Source organism: Bubalus kerabau, chromosome 14, assembly GCF_029407905.1.
Source record: "Bubalus kerabau isolate K-KA32 ecotype Philippines breed swamp buffalo chromosome 14, PCC_UOA_SB_1v2, whole genome shotgun sequence".
Taxonomy (NCBI): Eukaryota; Metazoa; Chordata; class Mammalia; order Artiodactyla; family Bovidae; genus Bubalus; species Bubalus kerabau.
This window is the reverse complement of record NC_073637.1, coordinates 74,083,879-74,108,595: the sequence shown is the minus strand read 5'-3', so window position 1 is coordinate 74,108,595 and position 24,717 is coordinate 74,083,879. Positions and strand designations below refer to the sequence as shown.

The 24,717-nt window shown below is 38.2% G+C and overlaps 2 long non-coding RNA genes across 2 annotated transcripts; one reads left to right on the top strand and one right to left on the bottom strand.

The window, feature by feature from the left end:
- Nucleotides 1-14,894: 14,894 nt before the first annotated feature.
- Nucleotides 14,895-21,209, bottom strand: LOC129627337 (uncharacterized). The gene is made up of 3 exons (XR_008702568.1): nt 20,936-21,209; nt 17,184-17,358; nt 14,895-15,152 (listed from the first exon to the last, which is right to left on the bottom strand). It is a non-coding gene; the product is annotated as an uncharacterized LOC129627337 (long non-coding RNA).
- Nucleotides 19,835-24,384, top strand: LOC129627336 (uncharacterized). Its single transcript, XR_008702567.1, has 2 exons — nt 19,835-20,011; nt 23,863-24,384. It is a non-coding gene; the product is annotated as an uncharacterized LOC129627336 (long non-coding RNA).
- Nucleotides 24,385-24,717: the final 333 nt, after the last annotated feature.

Sequence of the window (24,717 nt, the reverse complement as noted above, 5' to 3'; positions counted from 1 at the left end):
GATAAAATCTAAACATGAGAATGGTTACTTTCATTAAGTTAAATATTTTTCTTGCATACAGGCGGCAGTTAGTATTGCATACATATATGGTATTCTTATACTGTTTCTTACTTTAATGGAAATTTTGATTCCACATAGACCAAGGAATTTAAAGTATTATTTTCTGTCTTTTAAGTAGACTTTTCCTTCTCAGAGATGCATTGTTCATTTATAGTTTATTACTCGGAGAGAAAAGTATTAATGAAGAAACTACACCTGTCCAGTTTCAATGTCAAACTCTGCCGAGAAAATCAACTCAGTCTAGTTGGTCCAAAAAAAAATCTATCCCACTTTTCCTTTTTTGGTGGATGTCGTCCTGGGCATTGTAAATCATGCATGTGTACTATATAATTATATTGTCCATGGATTTACGCAACTCTGTTGCATATTTCATTACTTTTTCTTGCTCTACTTATTAAAACTACGTTTTACATGTCTAATAATGCAATTCAAATTGTACCAAATATGAAATACTGACGTGCAGGCCCAGGGAAATGATGCCTGGGCAGTTTCACCTGATTCACTGAAGGACAGGAGAATTACCTTTATTGTAATGAGCGGTGGAGGGTGGCTCAGGCTGCTTTTTCACACGTGTGGTTCTGCTATCCACCTTTCTCTCAAAATCTAAAGCCCCTGTCAGCTTGTACGGAAAACTTGGATGCGTTTCATGCTATCGTTTTCTCATCCAAGGGTAGGCGGCGGCGAAGGGAAGGAGGAGGGCTGTTTGTTGGTTTACAGGAAATCCGAACACCCATGGGATGCTTTTCAGAATCCAAACAGAGTTCAAAACATAAACATTCCACGTAATTTGTTGTTTCCATACATCATTTGCCTCTTAAAAAAAAAAAAAAGACTGAAAAAAATGTTTAATGTGTGACTACAGTGAGAGAGGGTGGGTGCCAAGAGCTCTCTGGATGGCTTTTGATCTCATTCCCTTAGTGAAAACAGTTAACTAGGCACTGGTGAGAGATTCTGTAACTGCGCAACACAAAGCTGGCGCCGGCGCCAAGTGCCGCATGCCAGATGTGTGAATCCATTCTGGAGAGCAGCATCAGCAGCTCGCCATAGCCATTAATCTAGAGACCTCTGGGAGTTCCGGGTAGTGCTGTAAAACCCGGCCCTGCCAAGGCTGCATCAGATAAAGCCATCAATGCATTGTAAAAAAAGACACAAAACCTATTTCATGGGCTGCACTGATCAAGCAATTACAATCATTGACTACATTAAGCAAAGAAACAGCGGGGTGCCCTATAAAATTGACTGCCAACTTGAATAATCAATAGACTCCATGTAGAGTAAATTAAATAACTGAAAAACTATTTGGAAAAGCTGAAGTTAAAAAGCCAATCAGTAATCCTTCATCCATGGCAAAACAATCCTGTTTCCAAAAGATCCTTTAGTTAGCTTTAATTCTTATCTCTGGGAAATCCTGGGGCGGTGAGCTCTGGAAGAGGGGAGAGTTCTTCCACTTCTTTTATCCTCCTCTTTCATATCTATACATGTAATTTGAATGTTATTTATAATCAATCGATGTGCTCTTCCTGTCATCTGGAGCTGAGTGCACAACCAAGTCAGGAAGGTTTCTGATTGAAAGTCAGCTTTGTGATGAAAGGCATTATGGTTTGGCATGGTTCATGGTTTAATCTAGGGCTTACAATCACAAGAAGATTTTTTTAAAAATATATATTTAGAATTAATTTGGAATTTTGGAATATGTAATGATTACATTTTGCATAAAATAAAGCCATAAATGCAAGAGGCAGAGCTATGTAAAAGCCCTTTGGAGATTTTGCTGATTTATTTGATTACCACAGTACAAGTTTTTAGACTAGATAGAGCAGTCATGATCAAATTTTACATTTCCCTCTCCATAAGCTATATTTATCTTTTTTGCTCCACTGGAAAGTGAAAAAATATGTTCAGAAAAGTAAACGCTAATTTATATTTTAAGTTATTGTTGCTACAAAAACTTTGCATTATTTCACAAGAAATTATTTATTCATTCGCACACACCTTTTTTTGTTTTGTTTCAGGCTAGAAAACCACCATCTATAAATGATTTCCCTATTGTCTTATTAGGAAATGCAGGAGGAAAAAAATGACAGAAATGCAAAATGATTTTTCCTCCTAAGTAAACAAAATAACAAGCCATTGTGCGTGTGTGTGTGTGTGTTTCCTATGTGGTGAAAATGTAATGATAATAATTCCAGATCTCAGAAGCCAGGTTAGTGGTAGCGATACATCTGGATGTGAAAAGGTAGCCCTGGAAAGATTACCAGTATTTCTGTGTGCTTAACAAAGGTATTTTTCCACCAAAAGAGGGAAAAAAATATTTGAAACCATTATTGCTGAGACAATACAATTTTCTTTGTAGTCAAGTCTGTTTCTGAAAACAATATATAATAGTAATAGTATGAAGACACCTACGGCACTGATGAATACATCATTAAGCGGCATTATTGCTATTCCCACTGAATGTAAGATCACCCTGATATTATGAATGATTTGCATATTAACGAAAATAATATTGAGGTGTATTTAATGTGGCATTTGAATTAACTCTTAACGGCATGCAAGTTATTTTGAGTCAGGCTAGTGAATGTATTGCAGGGTGAATTTGGAAATAATTGTCACTAGCTAGGCTTTGTGAACCTAGGTATCTAGAAGATATCTTACTGGTATTATTTTTAACACATTGATGTGTTTTATAGAGCCTCCTACCGTGGAACACAATAAATTAGTTGTCAATAAACAGCTTGTTTTAACAACACTCTGCTTCCTTTCCTATCAGATCTAATAGGGACAAAATCCTCTGAAATGGTGTATTTAATGAGCAAACTTTATTTTTTTAAAAAAAGCTGCACAAGGAAAGGAGAAATATGATGAACTAAAAATGATTATGTGTCACAATAAAATTCTCCAACTTGTCTGCTGATGAGATGATAATGTTGCCCATAAAAGCAGAAGGAGGGAGGAGTGCTGCAGAGCTCTTGATAAAATGTCTTATTGAAATCTATTGTATTTACTTCCTATTAGATTCTGAACTCAAATAGATCTTGATTGTTGAGAGCTTGGGTATTTAAAAGCTTTAAAGATCATCAATTACATTACTCATAATTTCCACATCTGCCTTTCCTGCTGCAATTGAGAGAGAGAGAAAGACCATTTTAACAGCCTTCCTGCAACTTGATTACTGGGAGTCTCTGTTACAATGCGCACTTGAAATGCTGTTAAGATGTGAACTTAACTGCAATTTTCAGTTTTATGGAACTATTCCTGCATGGGTAGCTTTTGGTAATAATTGAAATAAAATGACAAGAGACCTGCTAAATGAGTAGGGAGAAACAGAGGGCCACCTAAAACCCAGACCCACGTGGCCTTGCAGGGAAAGCCTCCTTTTGGAGCTACCCACCTTTTACCTTCCTGATCAAAATTAGCTTTGTGCGAGCTCATATGAGTTTTGACTTAAACAAAATAGTAATTAAAATGGCCATTATGTAATTGAACAGCAGTTTGGTTATGTTGAGGCTGGGTAGAAACAGGCTGTGGGGATTAAGAACCTGGAGAATTCTCACTGTCAAAACGTTGCCAAAGCAGCACAATTCCCCCACCCCCCCCACCCCCCCCCAGAAATAACCTTGTTGTTTCTTAACTCCGGATGGACAGGATATCTTGGAGGTGGTTTTCAAGATCTTCTGAGAGTTTGCTGTGTATTTGAGATTCAGGTGTCCTGATAGGAATAGTTTAAAATACTGATTGTCTTTCAGCAAAGCAATTCAAACACATATACACATAAATGTTTACTTTGTCTCATTGAATCTCACCACGTACTCAAAAAACCAAACAGGGGAGGATCATATCATTCATGAAGTGGGAATTCTGGGTCTAATTTATGATGAAAATTCTGTATTTGGTTTGATCGTATAGATAGTTTTTTAAGACACAGGTTTATATACACATATGTGTCTCCCATGCACAGGCACACACAGAAAAATGAAGGTGCTTTCTCAGAAGCAAAAAGACAGGGTAGCTGAAAGTGCACTGCAGATCTTGGGAAAGGGAGAGGGGAGGAAACTAGGATGTATTTCTCCAGAAAGGACTCCTCCTGGCAAAAAATATAGTCTCCGCAATTTTACTTTTTCAGTAATGCTTTCCAATACGTATTTTTTTTTCCTCTCTGTATCTGAAGAATCATCCCAGAGATCACAATCTGAGCAAATACAAGGTCTCATCACCTGGTTCTTAAACACAAAGGAAGGCTGTATTGGTTCTTAACAATTCTTATAGACAGGACATTTTATTGTTCTTTGGCTAAAGGTTTTATTCAGCATTTAATCGGCATGCATACTAAAGCAACTAAACAAATACAGATATTAGGCCAAAGTATTTTGAGATTTTTCATTCAATTCATTTACTCTCAAAAAAAAAAAAATGCTTTCTGGATAAGCTCTAGTTCTTCTCTCTCCAAGAAAAACACAATAGAAGAAAATAATTGATGTCTGTTCACCTAGAAGAACAACAGTTTATAGGTCCATGACAGTATTTACGTGTTCAGAAATATATGGAGCGCATGTGAGAGTTGATGAGGGTGAAGTGCAAAGTGTTCTCCATAAAAATAGATTTGGATATTTGGCAAAACTAATACAATTATGTAAAGTTTAAAAATAAAATAAAAAAAAAATAGATTTGGATATGTGTTTGTGCACACACAGTTACTGGATTATCCAAAGTTATCACAAACAAATGGAAGAGTCACCCTGGCAGAAGCAGCTTTAGAAAAGTTTTTAGTCACAGTAAAGAAATACCCTGCCTAAGCAGAATTTAAGTACAGGTGTTGATGTCTAGCAATGAATTTCTTTTAAAAATATATTGTTGCAGTATCTTTGCAGTGCTAAACCAGAAGAAGGTAGCTTAGGTAGATCCAACAACTCTATCAGTTTCCAGCATTGAGGAAAAAATGTACCTGCAGAACTTCCTTCTTCTTTCATAAAATTGGAGCTATGCAGGTTATGACCATAATTAACGTGACTCATTAAAAAGTAGACCAGTTTTAGTTTGCCTTGTTTTAACTGTTCTTAAGCCTCTTCTTCAAGGATGCAAAAGGAACCTAACAGTCTTCTGTGGTTTGAACGCTATGATATGCTCTGACTTTGTCTTTTTTTTTTTTTAAATAAGAGCTGGCAGTCACACATGAAGGAAATCAGTCAATGCCTGTAGCAGAGAAGCATTTTAGCATGCACTGCTGTCCCTGGCTCAAGGCTGTGTGTAGCAAAACAGAAATGCACAGAAAGCTTGTAAAATAGCAGCTCTGGACAGAAGGCGGAAGTGTGTGTCCTGACCGGTGAGCGGACCAGGTGTAGGGCTCATATCCTGCATTATTTCTCACACCCTGTCCAGATTTTTCTATTCAGTCTGTCACTTTCTTCATCGCTGACACAAATACAGAAGTCAGCAATCAACACAGGGGCTGTGCTGACTGAGCATTAATTAATTGGGCCTAAAACCCTGTGGCGGGACATGTGAACCTGAACATGAATGAAAAAGAAAAAGGGAAGAAGTTCTGAGCACTTTGATGAAGTCGCTCAATTTTATTATCAAGAAACTATTGTGAGCACTCATGTGTGCCAGTTTCATTCTATCTCAAAGTGTTTGTGGCACACATTTGGCAAGAAGCATCAGGATTGCCAATTTCCAGTCAGGACTGAAAGAAAAGTTTAAAGGAAATCTGTTTGAATCACTGTTTTGATTCTGCAGTTCATTGTATTTAATTCCTTTAGCTGACAGGCAGGCTTTTTCCTACCCACCTTTAAAAGTCGAGAATTTGCTACTTCTTTAGGCTGCCTGTGCCATCTAAAAATTGGTTCTTAAAAAGTTCCTGTTTATTGCTGACCTGGACCTTTCAAAGTTCTCCTTTTTTTTTTTTTTTTTACCCATTTGGACATATACGCACAGGTCAAGTTTTTTTCCCTTATGTCTGCCTTTCAAATATTGATAGAAATGACAAAACGCCATCTGAATTGATTCTTCTCCAAACTAAACACTCCTGATTTATTCGCTAACTACACTCGTTATGTGGTTTTAGGGCCACTCACTGTTTTGATTACCCTTCTCTAGGTTTGCTTCCATTTGTCTGTAATTTTGCATGTGTCTCTTACTCATTTTTTAAAAATATAAAGTTTATTTTCTTTGGGTGTACGTGCTAAGTCACTTCAGTCATGTCTGACTCTGTGACTCTATGGAATATAGCCCACCAGTTTCCTCCATCCATGGGATTCTCCTGGCAAGAATATTGGAGTGAGTTGCCATGCCCTCCTCCAGTGGATCTTCCTGACTCAGGGATAGAACCCAAGTTTCTAATGTCTCTCAGATTGGCAGGTGGGTTCTTTACCACTAGCACCACCTGGGAAGACCAGTTTCTTTGGGAGGTCAGTTCAGTTCAGTTCAGTCACTCAGTCATGTCCGACTCTCTGCGACCCCATGAACAGCAGCACGCCAGGCCTCCCTATCCATCACCAACTGCATGAGTCTACCCAAACCCATGCCCATTGAGTCGGTGATGCCATCCAACCATCTCATCCTCTGTCGTCCCCTTCTCCTCCTGCCTTTAGTATTTCCCAGCATCAGGGTCTTTTCAAATGAGTCAGCTCTTAGCATCAGGTGGCCAAAGTATAGGAGTTTCAGCTTCAAAATCAGTCCTTCCAATGAACACGCATGACTGATTTCCTTTAGGATGAACTGGCTTGATCTCCTTACAGTCCAAGGGACTCTCAAGAGTCTTCTCCAACACCACAGCTCAAAAGCATCAGTTCTTCTGTACTCAGCTTTCTTTATAGTCCAACTCTTACATCCAGACATCATTACTGGAAAAACCATAGCCTTGACTAGATGGACCTTTGTTGACAAAGTACTGTCTCTGCTTGTTGACAAAGTAATGTATGCTGTCTAGGTTGGTCATAACTTTCCTTCCAAGGAGTGAGTGTCTTTTAATTTTATGGCTGCAATCACCATCTGCAGTGATTTTGGAGCCCCAAAAAATAAACTCAGCCACTGTTTCCACTGTTTCCCCATCTATTTGCCATGAAGTGATGGGACCAGATGCTACGATCTTAGTTTTCTGAATGTTGAGCTTTAAGCCAACTTTTTCACTCTCCTCTTTCACTTTCATCAAGAGGCTTTTTAGTTCCTCTTCACTTTCTGCCATAAGGGTGGTGTCATCTGCATATCTGAGGTTATTGATATTTCTCCTGGAAATCTTGATTTCAGCTTGTGCTTCCTCCAGCCCAGCGTTTCTCATGATGTACTCTGCATACGTCAGTTATGTTAAATTTCTACAAATATCTTCACTTACGCTATGGAGGGAGGTAACTGGATGTACTTGGCACCTGGTCTCTAGGATCAAAATCATGGTATTTTATAGACATCATTATAAAAAGGAGAAAATTTTTTCCAGGTGACATTTAAAATGCAAGTATATGTTAATTTAGTAGAAACTGTGCAGGATTCTGAGGCTAGTGAAGGTGTTTGCAATGTGCTTCTATTACTTATTAGTTATGTTGTTTAATCCTTTTTAACCTCAGTTCCTTTTTGGGTAAAATGGGAATAATGTGCATTTTGCAGGATTGTCTTAAGGATTAGAAATAACAGGAGTCAAGTGTCAAAAACAGAACTTGGCACATTATAAGTAATCAATAATAACAGCTTCTTTTATTGCCCAGGAAGTAAAAGAATCATTCTCAGAAAATGTTGAATAATGATGCAAAAATGGGGAAAACCAATAGAGGTACTGTCATGAGAACTATTTATACCAGTCACAAGTGAAATGTGGCTCTTGCCTACAAACAAGTGGCCTGAGATCACCATAAATCATTTCACAGAGCTTGCTCAACTGGCCTCACACAGCCTCAGCAGTTTCTAACTTATAAACCTACTCTGCATTTAGCATCAACAAGACAAAGGTGAAAAGACCATAATCGACTTTCCGTCCCCAGAGCATTCACAGTCCTGTAACACTGGGGATTTTGCATCAGCCTTTTTCATCAGCTTTATAACACTTGGTGAAACAATGCCCTCAGTCAGGGCATTAATCTCATTTTATTCTGATACTTTTGGTTTTTTTTCCTCTTATTTTCAGTATGAAACATAACAAATACTTGTTTTTCATAGTATAATGCAGCTGAGAAATAATTACATGGATATCCCAGTGCAAAAATATTTTCTACCCTATCAATATTCTTACTGAGAGTAATAATAAAGCCGTATGTCATGAGACTGTGTTGTCACAGATTCTTACCCTTGTGTATTTTTATCTTCTCCACCCTTTATCCTTGACACATGGCGTGCTAAGTGTAACATTATTTCTGCTCTGCTAAAAGACAGTGTCGAGTAAAATTAGCCCTCTCAACTCTATGCCATAACAATGTCTATAGAAGTGCATTATAGTCTTTATTTAATATATTAACTATATTTGTGCATATGTGTCTTTATAAATCATAATGAAAGACCAAATGCATTTTGGAATCCAGCAGCATATTCCCTGAAGATAAAAAAGGCTATTCTGAATGAAGTCTCCTTTAAATAGAAGGGAAATGAGGACATACAGGCTTGCTTAGAAGAGAATTTGCTGGAAGAAAATGGAAGGTTTACCACTGGGGAGAGGAACTTGTTTCCTGTGCATAATTTAGGGCATTTGGGGATGAAGTGTTTGATTTACACCCATATTCTGTTGTGTATGTGAGTCTGTTCAGGATAGGGATAAGGTAAGGAGATGATATCGCAAGACACAGAAAAAGAAATGGAAAAGTGAGGAATGTGTCTCCTTTATAAACTTATATAAGGCCTCTCAGAAGGGCAATGAGTTATCAGGTTAAAGGAGAAAATTCTACATAGACAGCTAAAAAATGGATGCCGGCACTAACTCTGTATTTCTAAGGCAGCCGAGGATACTTGGAGGGGACCAAGAGAACAAAGCTCTAATTTTCAGTAAGTATATGTGGCAAATCACTGAACCAGTGGGATAAACAGAGGTGAACAAGTGAATACACATAAAACCCAGCACATTGCACCCCTCATGGCCTCAGGCAAAGAGCAGCTAATGAAGAAGATGGTAAGAGAGTCTCCCTCACATTTCCATTCTCAGCTCTGTCTTATCAACCCCCCAGGCTCTGGACTGGATGTTTTCAACACTCCCTTCATTTTCAGCTTGAGACTATGGCTCTCTGATTCGAGGATTAACAGCTGAAGCTTTGCTTTCTTGGAATTTCATCTAAGGAAGGCTCTTATTTTTCAGCCAGATCTCTAAGCATGGTAACATCTTGCTTTCCTGCTTCCCTAAGAATGCCTTATGATTTTATAGCAACTCAGTGGATATTAACAAGTTAAACAGCAAAACCAAACTATACACCTGAAGGCAAAGCACCCAGATAGCCTTCCCTTCCCCCACCAATCAGTCAAGCAAAAGTAATTTCTAAAGAGAGACAGGCAAGTCTTTTAAGACAAAATCTTTGAGACAGTACTTAACATGAAAATAGTTTTGAACCTTCATGAAACATCCGATGCTTCTAATTCTGTTCAACAATGATGGTATAAGTTGACATTCTGAGACATTCCCTTACCTCTTAGAGAAATTACCTGCAGGACAATTGCTGATGCACTGAGAACATAGGCTTCAAACTGAAGTCTTATGTCAATGTATGGCAAAAATCATTACAATATTGTAAAGTAATTAGCCTCCAATTAAAATAAATAAGTTAATTTAAAAAACAAACCAAAAAAATGGAGTCTTAGTTCTTCCAGTGGCTAGCTTTGTGATTTTTGCCAAATTACTAAATTTTTATGAGCTTCAGTCCCCATCTGTAAAATGGCCATTATAGAACATCATGGGGATTGTAAGGTTCTGATAGGATTTTGTGTGGGAAGCACCTAGCATTGTGCTTGTCAGAGAGACATCACTTGATGAATGTCATTTCTTTTTCACTGCTCACCCTACAGTTCCTTTGTTTTATGAATTTGTTTAATAGAATTAGCAGCAAAATGTGAGCAGCTAAAGCAACAGAATTTGGGACTTAGGGCTAAATGTTGTGATATGAGCATATGTATTTGTAATTCTGAGAGCCCTTTAAAATACTTTAGAATACTGGAGTGGGTTCCCATTTTCTCCTCCAGGGGATCCTCCCGATCCAGGGATCAAATCCATATCTTCTGCATCTCCTGCATTGGCAGGCAGATTCTTCACCACTGAGCCACCTGGGAAGCCCCCTTTAAAATTACTGTAAAGAAATTTTAAAAGTGTCACCTCACAAATGCAAAGGCAATGGGTGAAAAGTGAAAGTGGATGAGAGATACTGGCATGTATATGGAGTTAGGAAGTGAATGGATGAGAAGTGTCTAGCTTAGGAGACCAAAAAATGCTGAACCCCAAACTCTATCACAGAAAGGGATAGCAATGCAAAGCAGGTTTATTCAAGTTGAAGAAAATCAGAAAGGCCCAGAATTGAGGCACGGGCTTTCTTCCCTAGAAGATGAGAGTAAGAGGTGACGTGAAGATAGGAAGGTTACCTGAAAGTCTAAATGTATCTGTAAGAAGTAGTCAGACCCTCATATCCTGTCACTTCCCCACCCCTTCCTCATCCCCCAGCAAGGTGAGACTCTGACTTCATCCTGCTCTGAAGGCAGAGCCGTATTCTCAGAAGAAACTAAACCACAGAATTACCCATCTCTGAATCCCACGCACAACGGAGAGTGGAGTTGAGGTGCCAGAGTGAAAAAGGAATAGCAAGAGAAAATAAACACTGTACAGAAACCTCTAGCCTTCTCCCCTCTGTTTGCTCCTAGAAAATGGACTGTCAAATCTCAAAGTAGAAGGGCAGAGATTAGAGAAATCATCCCTGAAGAAACCATTAGAAAAATAAGAGTCTGAATTCCAATATTTAAAGTCCCTATAAAAATGTCTAGCATTCCTTCTAAACATCCTGCAGTGAAACTCATCAGGTGACAAATGGTGCTCCCTTTCAATCACACCCTTTCAATCAACTTTTTAGTGACTTGGTATATGATGAATGAGTGATTTGCCAAAGATTGCCATATATTCATGGGATGCTTCTAACAAGAAAGATCCAAGCTTTAAATAAACAGGTAAGGAAAACTTGTATGAAACAGAGAAAGTGCAGGGAGTACAAGGGAACTTCCAAAATATCCCAAAGTATATCCTTAGAGAATTTATTTTTGTATAGCAATTCAGGAGGCATTAAAGAGCTAACAACAAAAGACACACTATTAGCCTCTGGGCAAAGCAAATTCAACAAGGGTAGGATACTAAAAAGAAGTCAGTAAAGAGTAACAAAAATGCACAAGGGAAGACTCCAAGCCTGAGAAAAAGCACTTTCTGTTTCAGTTGAAATAAAATTTTAAATAATGAAAAAGGAAAGCATCCTGAAAATAGATCAGGAAAACGAAGCAATAATCAATTAGAAAAAATAAAGGTATATTATTAAACAATAACAGAAGAAAATTTCTGAGAATTGAAGACCATGGATTTTCAGGTTGAAATGACTCATGAAATGTCTAGCACATTGACAATCTGCATCTAAATTATTGTGGCTAAAAAAAAAAAAGAAAAATTCAGCAGAATATATTCAAAGGATTAGAAATCCAATGACTCTAGTGTCACAGCAAAACTGAAAGCTAGAATGCAATGACTTTCAAATGCTGAGCAAAAACAATTTTCAACTTAAAGTCATATACCCAGCCAAACTATGCATGACTGAGGTAAAATAAAGATATTTTTTACAGACCAATACTCAAAAAAATCAAAACTCTCATTATGCTCTTTCTCAGAGAGAGAGAGCAGATAAGAGGAAGATGTGGGTTCAAAGGAACAAGAGTCGAAGCAAAAAGAACGCAGATGAAATGAAAAGAGAAACTCGGCATGACTGTGCAGAAAAGTGGAGGGTGATTGAGGACAGCTTCACCATCCTGGAAGATGGAAGAAGGAATGGAGGACTCCAGGAGGAATGCTTCCACTTAGGAAAAGTAAATCTGGAAGAACTTGCAGTGGAGAATTTTAGTTCTATAGAAATAATAAGGCTAAATCTTTGATGGCAATAATAATAATAATGCCCTGTAACTCCAGGAAAACAGAAGTTGGACAGAAAGGAAATATAATCATAGCACTATGTATGGTACTCTGGGAATAATTTATGTTTATTATATATATAAATACATATAAGGTGACAAATCAGTAGATAGTAGAATAAGCATATTATTGGAAATAAAATTATAAATAGACAAATGAGTTGAAAATAACTTTCTGGGTTTCAGGAAATGAGGGATCAGAAAGTATGAGGCAGGGGACTCGTTGGTTTTCAGAGCAACCACGCAATACTGTTTTAATACTGTTTGAACTAGGATGAAGGTCTCTAGCGGTCTGCACCACATCTGCTCAACTCTAATTTTGGCCATTTCTTGGGAGGACAAACAAACCTGATGCCAACAGGGTCATATCTCAAGCATAGGCTTTCTGGCCCAGTGGCTTCTCAGAAGTTATGAAGGCCCACTAGAATCACTGCACAAGGTTACCTGTGAAGAGCCAGTGATGGGAAATAAAGCCCTCCAGGTTTACCCTTAACTGACAAAATGGGAGTCAGTGGATGGAGGCTGGGAGTCAGCCTTCAGCAGACAATCCTTAAGGGACTAGAGATACTGCCCAGGAGGTCCTACTGGGACTGTCCCCCTCCTGCTGGCCAGCACAGCAGCACCAGGTCTCTTCTCCAACCTGGGTCACTCTCCCTGTTCTCCCACTTCTGCTTCCTGGAATCACCTCCTCAGTAAACTTCCTGCACCCTAGTCTTTGTTTCAGCCTCGATTGTAGGAGGATCCAAATGAAATAGAAAGCATATATAAAAATTATATAAGCTTAAAAAATTAGAATAGTACTTAGGTTAAATAAAATACCTGCATTGATATCATAGAAAAGAGATTGTATGGCTTGGAACTCCTAGTCACAGCCCTATACAAAGTGTCAAAAGACATTCTGTTTCAACTTAAAAACAGAAATGAGCTTTGTAGAATATTTTAGATGACTAGAAGTTCCCTAATGATAATGAAGACTGATGGAGAATATGCTGGGGAAAAGTTGAAATAAAACTGTTTCATGAAATATTAGATTAACATTATTTTATAATTGCTTAATTAAAATATTATTTAACATAAAATGTGACATATAACTACATTAATAAAGTATATATACTATTCTAAACATGTATATATTCAGTTTTCTTGGTGGCTCAGTGGTAAAGAATCCTCTTGCCAATCCTTGGGTTTGGAAGAGCCCCTGGAGAAGGAAATGGCAACCCATTCCAGTATTCTTGCCTGGAAAATTCCATGGACAAGAGGAGCCTGATGGGCTACAGCCCATTGGGTCACAAAAGAGTTGGACATGAAAAAAAAAAAAAAAAGAGTTGGACATGACTTAACAAATAAATAGCAACATATATATATATACACACACATATATATTCTTTATAAAATGTGATAAATGATTTGATATATCAAAATGTATGGTTATCAAAGTTTGCATGTTTGAGGCAAGCAGCAGAAAGTTACTGCACTGAAGTGAAAGTATTTATGCAGATATAGCATTTTCTACCAGCCTATAAGCAACTTTGTCAGTGGACCATTCTGGGATATAGAAAGGAACTAACCACAGAGCAATGCAAAAACAGGATGACAAAAGAGTCACATCTGAGCTGTTCTGGTGCTAGTTAGTTGGCAAGTCAAGAAAGACTGGCAGTTTACATCAATATCACCCTGAGTTCATACAACAAATTATTTGAAATTGTTGAATGACATCTGTGGGTATGTGTTTGATTTCATATACATATTGTTGGTGAAATTCTCTCTTCCATAATCCCTAGAATATCGTTTCTGGATAGGTTCTTTCTTCTGCCTGCTACAGCTGACTTGAACCTTGTTTTGGAACTTTGTTTCCTCTCTGTATTGTCTTTTAGAGAAGGAAATGGCAATCCACACTCCATATTCTTGCCTGGAAAATCCCGTGAACAGTGGACCCTGGTGGGCTACAGTCTATAAGGTTGCAAAAAAGTCGGACACAACTGATTGACTGAGCACACAGTGTCTTTACTTTCCATTCTGTGTATAGCCTCGTGGCAATCTTATCTCGTCCTTAGCTTTAGGCTTCAGTTGCTTTATATCAATGATTCTCAGTACTGGCTGCATATTAGCAATACCTGCGGCACTTTTAAAACCTGGGGTCTATTCTCTCTCAACCTGATACTCTGATTAAATTCATCTGGGGTCAGCCGTCTGATCAGACATCTCCCCATGTGATAATCAACAGCTGAACTGTGATCCATTCACCTGGATCCTGATGCCTCATAAAGCCTAACATTTAATTTCTACCTTCCATTGAATGGCAAATCCACATTTCCTAACGTCATCTGAGAGGTGGCCTAGGGCAGTGAGTGAGACTGTGTGTTGTTTATACTGTAATGGAATCCTTGTTTTGGGACTTAGCTGTGTGAACATGTACAAATTATGTATCTCTTTTAAGCCTTTGTTTTCTTACCTGTGAAAAAGAGTTGACAAAATTAGTGAGAACTGAATAAAATAATGTTTATAAGCACTTAGTACAGTATTTAGAATATATTTAGAATATAGAATTTATTACAGTTGACTTTTATGTTCCTTAATTTTAGTATTTTTAAAGTGAATTTGTAAAAAATATTCACTGTAACATTATTTTCAACAATAAAATTTGAAAAAGACTAAGTGTTCAGTAATGGGGAATTAGTCAAGTAAAATTTGGTGTCCCATATGACAATATACTGTGTTAAGAAGCCGTTAACAAATTATGGTGTAGAAAAACATTTATTTACTTTGTTAACATTTGTTTTATTTTGTAAAATGGTATAATATATTGTGATATTAAAAAGAAAGCTATGCTTCTAATACATAAAACAAAACAAACAAAAATCTCTATGTCTCTGTGTGCATATACTGCCACATCGCAAACTTTTATTAATGATAGCAGTTAGGAGGTGGGAATCCAGTTGGTTTTTTTCCCTTTGCATTTCTTCTGTGCATTTCAAGTTTTCTGCCTATTTAGAAAAAAAAAAGTTTTTTAAATTAGAAAAAAGAATTGATTTTTTTTTTCTGAAACTTGCTTCTTCTCTGTTTTTGAGTTTGAAAATGAAAGTGTTAGTTGCTTAGTCATGTCTGACTCTTTGCGACTCCATGGACTGTAGCCCACCAGCCTCTTCTTTCCATGGAATCCTCCAGGCAAGTATACTAGAGTGAGTTGCCATTACCTTTTCCAGGGGATCTTCCTGACCCAGGGATTGAAGCCAAGTCTCCTGCATTGCCAGGAGAATGTTTACCGTCTTAGCTACCAGGGAAGTCCAAAATTTTTGAGTTTAGGTGATTGAATCACCATTCACTAGGTCTTCTACATTAGAAACCAGAATTCACTTCTGATGTTCCTTCTCAGTTCACTTCTTACAGGCCATCACTTCCATCACTTGTCTCTTTTCTGACCCCTTCTCTCTTTAATTTTTTTTTCTTGATATACATATTTTATTAAAGTATAGTTGATTTTCAGTATTTCAGGTATAGTTGATTTTCAGTATTTCAGGTATAGTTGATTTTCAGTATTTCAGGTATATTTCATATTTCCGATAAATTTTCAGTATTTCAGTATTTCTGGTTTCTGAATTCAGAAACCAGAATTCACTTCTGATATTCCTTCTCAGCTCACTCCCTACAGACCATCAATTTCATCACTTGTCTCTTTTCTAACCCCTTCTCTCTTTAATTTTTTTTCTTGATATACATATTTTATTAAAGTATAGTTGATTTTCACTATTTTCAGGTATATAAAGTGATTCAATTATATGTATACACATATATTATTTTTCAGATTATTTTCCATTATAGGGTATTACAAGATATTGATTGTAGTTCCCTGTGCTACTAAGTAAACCTTTTTTGCTTGTTGCATATCTATTTTTTAATTAGAAATCTAGCATTTATTCATATGAAGTCAAACAAGTGGAATCAAAATGTCACAATTTTTTTAGTTAGGCAAAAGTTCATAAGTTTTCTAATATATATATATTATACATACTATTTCTATATATGTATACAAGAGCTTTTATACTATGCTTAATAAAGGCTTGAGAAAGAACATCAAAAAAAAGAGAGATGGAGAAATTGGAAAATATAAACTAAATGAAACAGGAACACTGAATATGAAATAGAAAAAAGTGAAACTAGCTAGATAAAAGTATAAGATCATCATATAGTCCAGTTGATTTTAATCATGGCTAATCATTAGAATGTTCATTGGAAGGACTGGTGCTGCAGCTAAAACTCCAATCCTTTGGCCACCTGTTGAGAAGAACTGACTCCTTGGAAAAGACCCTGATGCTGGGAAAGACTGAAGGCAGGAGGAGAAGGGGATGACAGAGGATGAGATGGTTGGATGGCATCACTGATTCAACGGACATGAATTTGAGCAAGCTCCTGGAGTTGGTGATGGACAGGGAGGCCTGGCATGGTGTCTCAAAGAGTTGGACATGACTAAGCAACTGAACTGAATCATTAGAAACATATCTGGAGAGCTTCCCTTATGGCTCAGCAGTAAAGGATCCACCTGCCAATGCAGGAGACAAGGGCTCAATCTCTGGCCCAGGAAGATCCCACATGCCGCAGAGCAATGTGGGGCTCAGAACCTTCACAACAGTGGGAGATCTTCTTTGGTATTATTGTTCTCTGGTTTGTGGGTCACTCATCTGGCGGGTCGGAGAAGGTGATGGCACCCCACTCCAGTACTCTTGCCTGGAAAATCCCATGGGCAGAGGAGCCTGGTAGGCTGCAGTCCATGGGGTTGCTAAGAGTTGGACATGACTGAGTGACTTCACTTTGACTTTTCACTTTCATGCATTGGAGAAGGAAATGCAAAGCCACTCCAGTGTTCTTGCCTGGAGAATCCCAGGGACAGGGGAGCCTGGTGGGCTGCCGTCTATGTGGTCGCACAGAGTCGGACACGACTGAAGTGACTTAGCAGCAGCAGCAGCAGCAGTATCTGGCAGGTATAGGAGTTGATATTATCATGATGGTGCCCCTCCTACCATTTCATTGCAGCTTCTTCTTTATCTTCGGATGTGGCGTATCTTTTTTTTGTGGGTTCCAGCATTCTACTGTCAATGGTTGTTCAATAGCTAGTTGCGATTTAGGTGCTCTCACAGGAGGAGATGAGCATGCCGTCTTTACTCCACCATATTGAACCAGAAGCCTCTTCTTTTTCTTTAATTTTTAAAATTATTTTATGTGATGATAGTTTAGAATTTATAGAAAGAAGCAAGAGTGTTATTAAAGTATTCATATTCTCTATGCTTGAGGTCACCTATGTTAACACTTTGCCCCATTTGCTTGATCTTCTGCATGTCTCCCCCCTCCCCGCTCCCTTCTCTCTTCCGTTCTCTGACCCCTCTTCTTGATTCCTGCCACCACTGCCTTCTTTAAATCCTCATCACTTTTTTACATGGTCCACGGATAACTTCTCCAGTATCTCCCTCTTTCCAGTCTCTGCTCAACCCATTGCATCCTCTATCACATCTATTTTCCTAAAAGTCAAATTATACATATATATATATATACACACACACACATATTCTCTTTCTAATAAATTTTTATGGCTCCTGTTGTGCATTATTTAAAGCACAAACATCTTAACATGTTGCATTAAATTTTTCATGACATCTGAAAGCTGCTCTGCTGCTGCTGCTGCTAAGTCACTTCAGTCGTGTCCGACTCTGTGCGACCCCATAGACGGCAGCCCACCAGGCTCCCCCATCCCTGGGATTCTCCAGGCAAGAACACTGGAGTGGGTTGCCATTTCCTTCTCCAATGCATGAACGTGGAAAGTGAAAGTGAAGTCGCTCAGTCGTGTCTGACTCTTAGCGACCCCATGGACTGCAGCCTACCAGGCTCCTCCATCCATGGGATTTTCCGGGCAACAGTACTGGAGTGGGGTGCCATTGCCTTCTCCGAAAGCTGCTCAGTCGTGTTCAACTCTTTGCAACCCCGTGGACTATAGCCCACCAGGCTCCTCAGCCCATGGAATTTTCCAGGCAAGAACACTAGAGTGGGATGCCATTCCTTTCTCTAGGTGATCTTCCCAACCCAGGGACTGAATCTTGGTCTCCAGCACTGCAGGCGGATTCTTTACCATCTGAGCCACCAGGCTGGTACAATTTCAGCCTCATAAATTGCATTCCATCAATCTACTCTATGTTCTATTTATATTGAGCCCTAAAACATATGATTCCTTGGAATAAAGTCTTGCCATTACTCACAGTTTTGTTACTGTGTAGAATAGTCCCTTACTTCTTTTTCTGACCTGGCAACAGCTATTTTACTCTTTTGCACCCAGCTGTTAATTTTCCTGCTTTAAGAAGCCTTTTTCTTTCTTGCCTCTCCATGTCCCTCCTGTTTCTAAGTCATTGTTACTTGCACCGTTTTGTGTATTCTTACAGCCTTGTTTATAACATACTATGAACAAAATTTGGTCATGTTGTTCTTTCAGTCTTTGAGTGCTTACATTAGGATGAGCACTGTGCAGGGCCGTGAGAATGAAACAATGTGGATGGTAGACAAAGGCTCTGCCATCATGGGGATAAAATAGGGGGACATGGGGATGAAAGATAAGCCAATGACAGTTATGACATATACTAATCTGCGGTGTTTTGAGATCAGATTTGCAGCATGTAAAAGGGGAGGTTTCCTGCACCAAACGTCGGCAGTTTTCAGGACACCAGCCGGGTATCCTACAGTTCAATTCAATTCTGACACTATCTACCTGGAGATAACACTGGCGAACATAGGTTAAGGACTCAGCTCTGTAAGAGTGCCTCGCTCTCCCCCACAAGTATTGTAAATGAAACGGGAAGACCTTCAGTATCCCTGTGGAGACAAAGTATCTCCATGCATGAGGGTGCTCTCACTGGGGATTTGGGGAGACTGAAATGGATTTGAAGTATTTCCTGAAATAGGAGAGACAAAATCAACTGACAAATAATAAGAGATAAGCCTTCTAGCCTCGTGCCTCCGATGCTGGCCAATAGGACTGTTAGTCATGAAAGGGATGATGGGATTGCTATTCTGACAGTGCTTCAAATTTGGCTCATCAAGAACATCACTTTCTGCCTTTTCATTTGGACCACGTGGTTTTAATCTGAGCCTCTTCAGTACACTAGCAGCCTTGGATGACCAAGTCCAGGAGTTCCCTTAGGCCATTCATCTCCTCCTCCTCCTAGTCCCCCAGCTTCTGCCTAGCATCTGTTCTTACTTCAGCTATGGTTACCCTATTTTCCTCATCACTGTATCCTTAACATCTAATGCAAAGTATGGCAAATCACAGGTGCTCTGGATTATTTGCTATAGTAATACATATACGGGTAAGTCAATTGCCAATAAACTCAATGTAGTAGTTAATTTCACAGTAAGGATTTGGTTATTCCCAACAACTGCATTTGCTGAATTTATATATTTCCACAGAATTCTAAAGCATTGAATTAGAAACATACATTATTATCTAGAGGTCTTGACAAATTAGATTAGAAAACGAGAGTTACATATTTAGTCACTTAAAGGAGACTACACTTTCTTGGGTCACCTAGGCAAACACACTTCCAGTTACACTTTCAAACACATTTTTCTTATTTCCATACTTAATTAACCTAGGAAATAAGGCAGGCATTATTCTTCCCATTTTGCATGAGTTCACTGAGAACTGGAAAGTTAAGTCACTTGTCCAAAGTAACAAGCATGGTCCTGGAAAAACAAGGAGTGAAAGCTGCAGTTTCTAACTTTTGGTCTGTGCCTTTGCGTTTGGAGAACGAAATGGCAACCCACTCCAGTATCTGTGCCTGGAAAATCCCGTGGACAGAGGAGCCTGGTAGGTTACAGTCCGTGGGGTCGCAAAGAGTCAGACACAACTGAGCGGCTTCACTTTCACTTTTTGTGTTTATATAATAAGCTGGCACGACTGTTTGAACTACCTTTGAAATTTTGCCTTGTGTCTTAAACGAAAGAGCTCAAAACCAAAGTTAAACTATCATTTATTCCTCTACTTTCAGTAACAAAATATTTAAAAAGTCAAATCTTAAATATCTAAATTATTTCATCTTTTGATAGGAAGGAAGATTATGCATATTGCCAGAAGACTAATTTAGAAACTGAAAAATCTATTTTATTTCTTTTGGGTCCTGAATTTTCATACCTTTCTAGTCCTTTTATTCTCTTTTCAGTAAATTATTCAGTCAGTGGTTTCATGAGAGTAAAGAAGTTGAACTCCTTTGGTGAGTGATACTATACCACTATAAGACAACACTATCTGTACATCCATAATCATTACCAGCCAGTTTGTTTGAGATTCTCTTGTAAGGAGAAACAATTATATGACAATGCTAAAGAGGGAGAAAAATTACTTTAGTGTCCACGTCTGCAAAATAAACCCTTAGACAAGAGAGTTCATGGAGCTGGATTTATATCTAATTCTTCTGACTGTTTTATGGGTCAAAGATTTAGCACTAAACCTCATTCTGCTTTATTTTCTTCATCCTTACTCCTGTGATACTATTTATTAAAGGAGATAGCAGGTGTCTGCCTGTCTCCATCACAGAGAAGAACATGTCAGAAAGGACTACATGCACAGAAATATCCAAATGAAGTGAATTTCTCCTATCTGGAATAATCAAACTATTTATAGTTGTATTGATACTTCCTACCAGTCGGAGTCTAAAATGCGAGTGTCAGATGAGGTTTATAACAGAGACTAGAGGAAAGCATATTAATTTTAGATGAGTGAATTTGAGGTCACCTCTCTTTCTGGTGAAAAGAGATAATATTGAGTTCTGAGGAGTTTTTAGCAGGCAGATCACGACCTGATGCAAAGTGAAGTCGATCTTCAAAACTCACTGTGGTCTGATTTTACTTGTCCTCAAGGATAGTCATTAGCCTGAGCTCACACTATTGGAATGTGGTTTTAAGGATAGGGCAAAGTTTTCCTGCCATAATTGCTTCCATCTGCTCTGCTAACACATGTGTTCCTGCAATAAAATTTTCTAAAACTCTCCAAACTCCACATGCCCCCTTTTGACTGGGCTCTTGCTGTACTGGTGTTTCACCTGCATTCCGTCTGGGTGGGAATCTGCGTTGCAGCTGGCTGCTGCTTTGAGGGTGGGGGTGCGAGGGGAAATACAATGCTTGCTGTAAGACTCCAGTGGCAAATTGAACACAGATTTTTGCCTTGAAAACTTCAAATTGCGGTCATGTGTGTTACATCATACGCCCTGCTCATGTCTCATCTCCTTCCAGTGATTTCCTTTTCAGTCGACTTTGTTTTAAAGGACACAAATAATATACAAATATATTCTTATTGTATAAGTCTTCTAGTCTAATAGGAAAATAGAAAGTTCTCCTTGAGCCCACCCTCCTCCTTCTACTGCAAATAATAAATGAGATGTTTTCTAATGAGTTGGAATCTCCTTTCCTTAAGAAACAAAATTGTTTTATATTCTGTATAGAATATATCTGTATAGATAGTCAAAGACCCCTGAAACATTCCCCAAATGAAAAAAAAAGTAAAAGGAAAATAACTTTATTAAGTTACCCTAGTTCACAAAATGCAGATACTCTATGAACAGTGAAACTGTATGTCACTGTGCATGGCACCAGGCGGAGGCGGGCATATGGAGATTACTGAATTGTTTTGATTAGTCTAACAAGTTCAGTATGAATACCCTTGTATACATGAACCTCAAATTATTTTGAAATATAAACTTATTAACTGTGATAGTGGAGCATATATTCCTGTAGATATAACCTAAGTGAGAATTAGTTGCCTGATTTTGGCTTCTGAAGTTTTCTTATGTGGCTGGAGTGAAATGAACCTGGACTGCATCCAGGAACTTCCCCAGGAACTGGGGTTGTTGAGTTGTTGCCTCCCTTGATCAAGAACCTGCCGAGGGTGCAACTAAGAGATCAGCAATATGGATATGATTACTTTATTTAGTCTCTAAAATCATAGTTACTAGTTGCAGAATCATCTTTAAGAACTGTATTTTCATGTGTATCTTTGTCTGTGTGTATATATGCTATGCTATGCTAAGTCACTTCAGTCGTGTCCGACTCTGTGTGACCCCATAGACGGCAGCCCACCAGGCTCCCCCGTCCCTGGGATTCTCCAGGCAAGAACACTGGAGTGGGTTGCCATTTCCTTCTCCAATGCATGAAAGTGAAAAGTGAAAGTGAAGTCGCTCAGTCGTGTCCGACTCTCAGCGACCCCATGGACTGCAGCCTTCCAAGCTCCTCCATCCATAGGATTTTCCAGGCAAGAGTACTGGAGTGGGGTGCCATTGCCTATATATGTGTATATATATATATATATATATAAAATATGTATACACATTTACTTATATATATTTCTTGAGATACATTTTCTATTTTTTTTTTGTTGGTAGATACACAGACTTTTAAATGCAATATTGCATAGTACAGATATGTTTATGTGTATTCACTTTAGTCCCCATGGACATTAAGATTCCTTGAGGAAGGTAAAAAGTTCAAAGTACTGGGGTTGATAGTTTAGGTTGTTAGATTTATATATCACTTCTGACGAATGTTTTGTCCAAGAGATACTATTTACTTAAAAGTAGAACGTCTGTGTCCCCTGGTAGACTGTTTAATGTAGACAGGGAAGGCATGGCAGAGAGAGAGAGGCTGTGCTGTTGTCAAGGCCCAGAGGATAAGACAGGAAAACCAAGTACCGTATGCTGAAGATCAAAGAGGTCATCTAATCCATCCTCTGAACATCAATCCTGGCCTTAGACAAGACCACTCCTAAACCACAGAAGACATATGACTGTTAAGCAACACTAAAATGTCTCAAGAGACACACCTCCCTAGGTAACTCATTCAGAATCCAATAAAGCTTCCAGAAAGTTCTTGCACGACTCTCCCTGGCCATCTATTACTTGTTTCATGGAAATTAAAAAGTGTGTGTTAACATCTATCTCAATAGCATCTTGGGTTTCAAAACCTTGAACTACTAAAGGGTTCTTTTTCAGATTTTTTGTTTGTTTTAGATTCCATTATATTGGGTTGGCCAAAACATTCATTTGTTTTTTTTCCCGTAAGATGGCCCTAGTAGTGCTTAGTTGTCTTTAACTTCATTTGAAACAGTTTTGTTAGATTGTATTGTGACAGCTGTCATATCAGTGTGAATTAAAAAAAGCACAACAAAGTTGATGAATTTTGGGTAGCCATTTTAATATTGAAGATGGAAGTAAAACAGCAACTTTTTCAGCACATTGTGCTTTATTACTTCAAGAAAGGTAAAATTGCAATTGAAATAAAAAAAAGAGATATGTACAGTATATGGAGAAGATGCTGTGACTTAGCAAGCATGTCAGGAGTGGTTTGCGACACTTCATGCTGGAGATTTCTCACTGGACAATGCTCCATCGTCAATTAAACCAGTTGAAGTTGATAGTAATCAAACTGAGAATTTGATTGAGAATTGAGAATTGTTCTCAGTTAATGAACTGAGAACAATCAACATTCTACCACATGGGAAATGGTTGATATACTAAAAATATCCAAGTCAAACATTGATAATCATTTGTACCAGCTTGATTAAGTTAATTGCTTTGATGTTTGGGTTCCACACAAACAGAAAAAACTTTCTTGACTATATTTCTGCATGTGATTCTCTACTGAAATGTAACAAAAGTTTTCCATTGTTAGGACCAATTGTGATGGGCAATGAAAAGTGGATATAGTACAATAATGTGAAATGGAAGAGATCACGGGGCAAGTGAAAGGATCCATCACCAACCACACCAAAGACTGGTCTTTATCCAAAGAAGATGATGTGTATACCATGAAGTTGGAAGGGAGTCCTCTATGATGAGCTCCTTCTGGAAAGTCAAATGATTAATTCCAACAAGTACTGCTCCCAGTTAGACAAACTGAAAGCACTCGATGAAAAGCATCCAGAATTAGTCAACAGAAAACTCACAATCTTCCATCAGGATAACATAAGACTACATGTTTCTTTGATGACCAGGCAAAAGCTTTTACAGCTTGGCTGTGAAGTTCTAACTCTTCTGCCATATTCACCAGATGTTGCACCTTCAGATTTCCATTTATTCTGGCCTTTACAAAAACTCTCTTAGTGGAAAAAATTTCAATTCCTTGGAAGACTGGAACAGGTATCTTCCAAAAGATACCTGGAATAATTCGTTGCTCAAAAATGATAAAAAAAGTTTTGGGAAGATGGAATTATGAAGTTGCCTGAAAAATGGCAGACATGGAACAAAACAATAAAGAAGTTGTTCTATAAAGTTCTTGGTCAAAATGGTTTCTTTTACTTAAAAACCAAGGAAATTTTTGGCCAAACCAATTTAAGATTTAATATATTCATAACATATTTTGGGAAAGTGTGAGGCAGGAAAATAATAAAATAAATGAACATAAACCCATTACCCGACAAGACCTATTTCCATCGTAGCCATCTGCATACTCTTTTCTGAGTCCATTGCTTTGTACCCAGGAGTAACAATTGTTCTGAATTTTGAATTTAGCATTTCTTTGATTTTT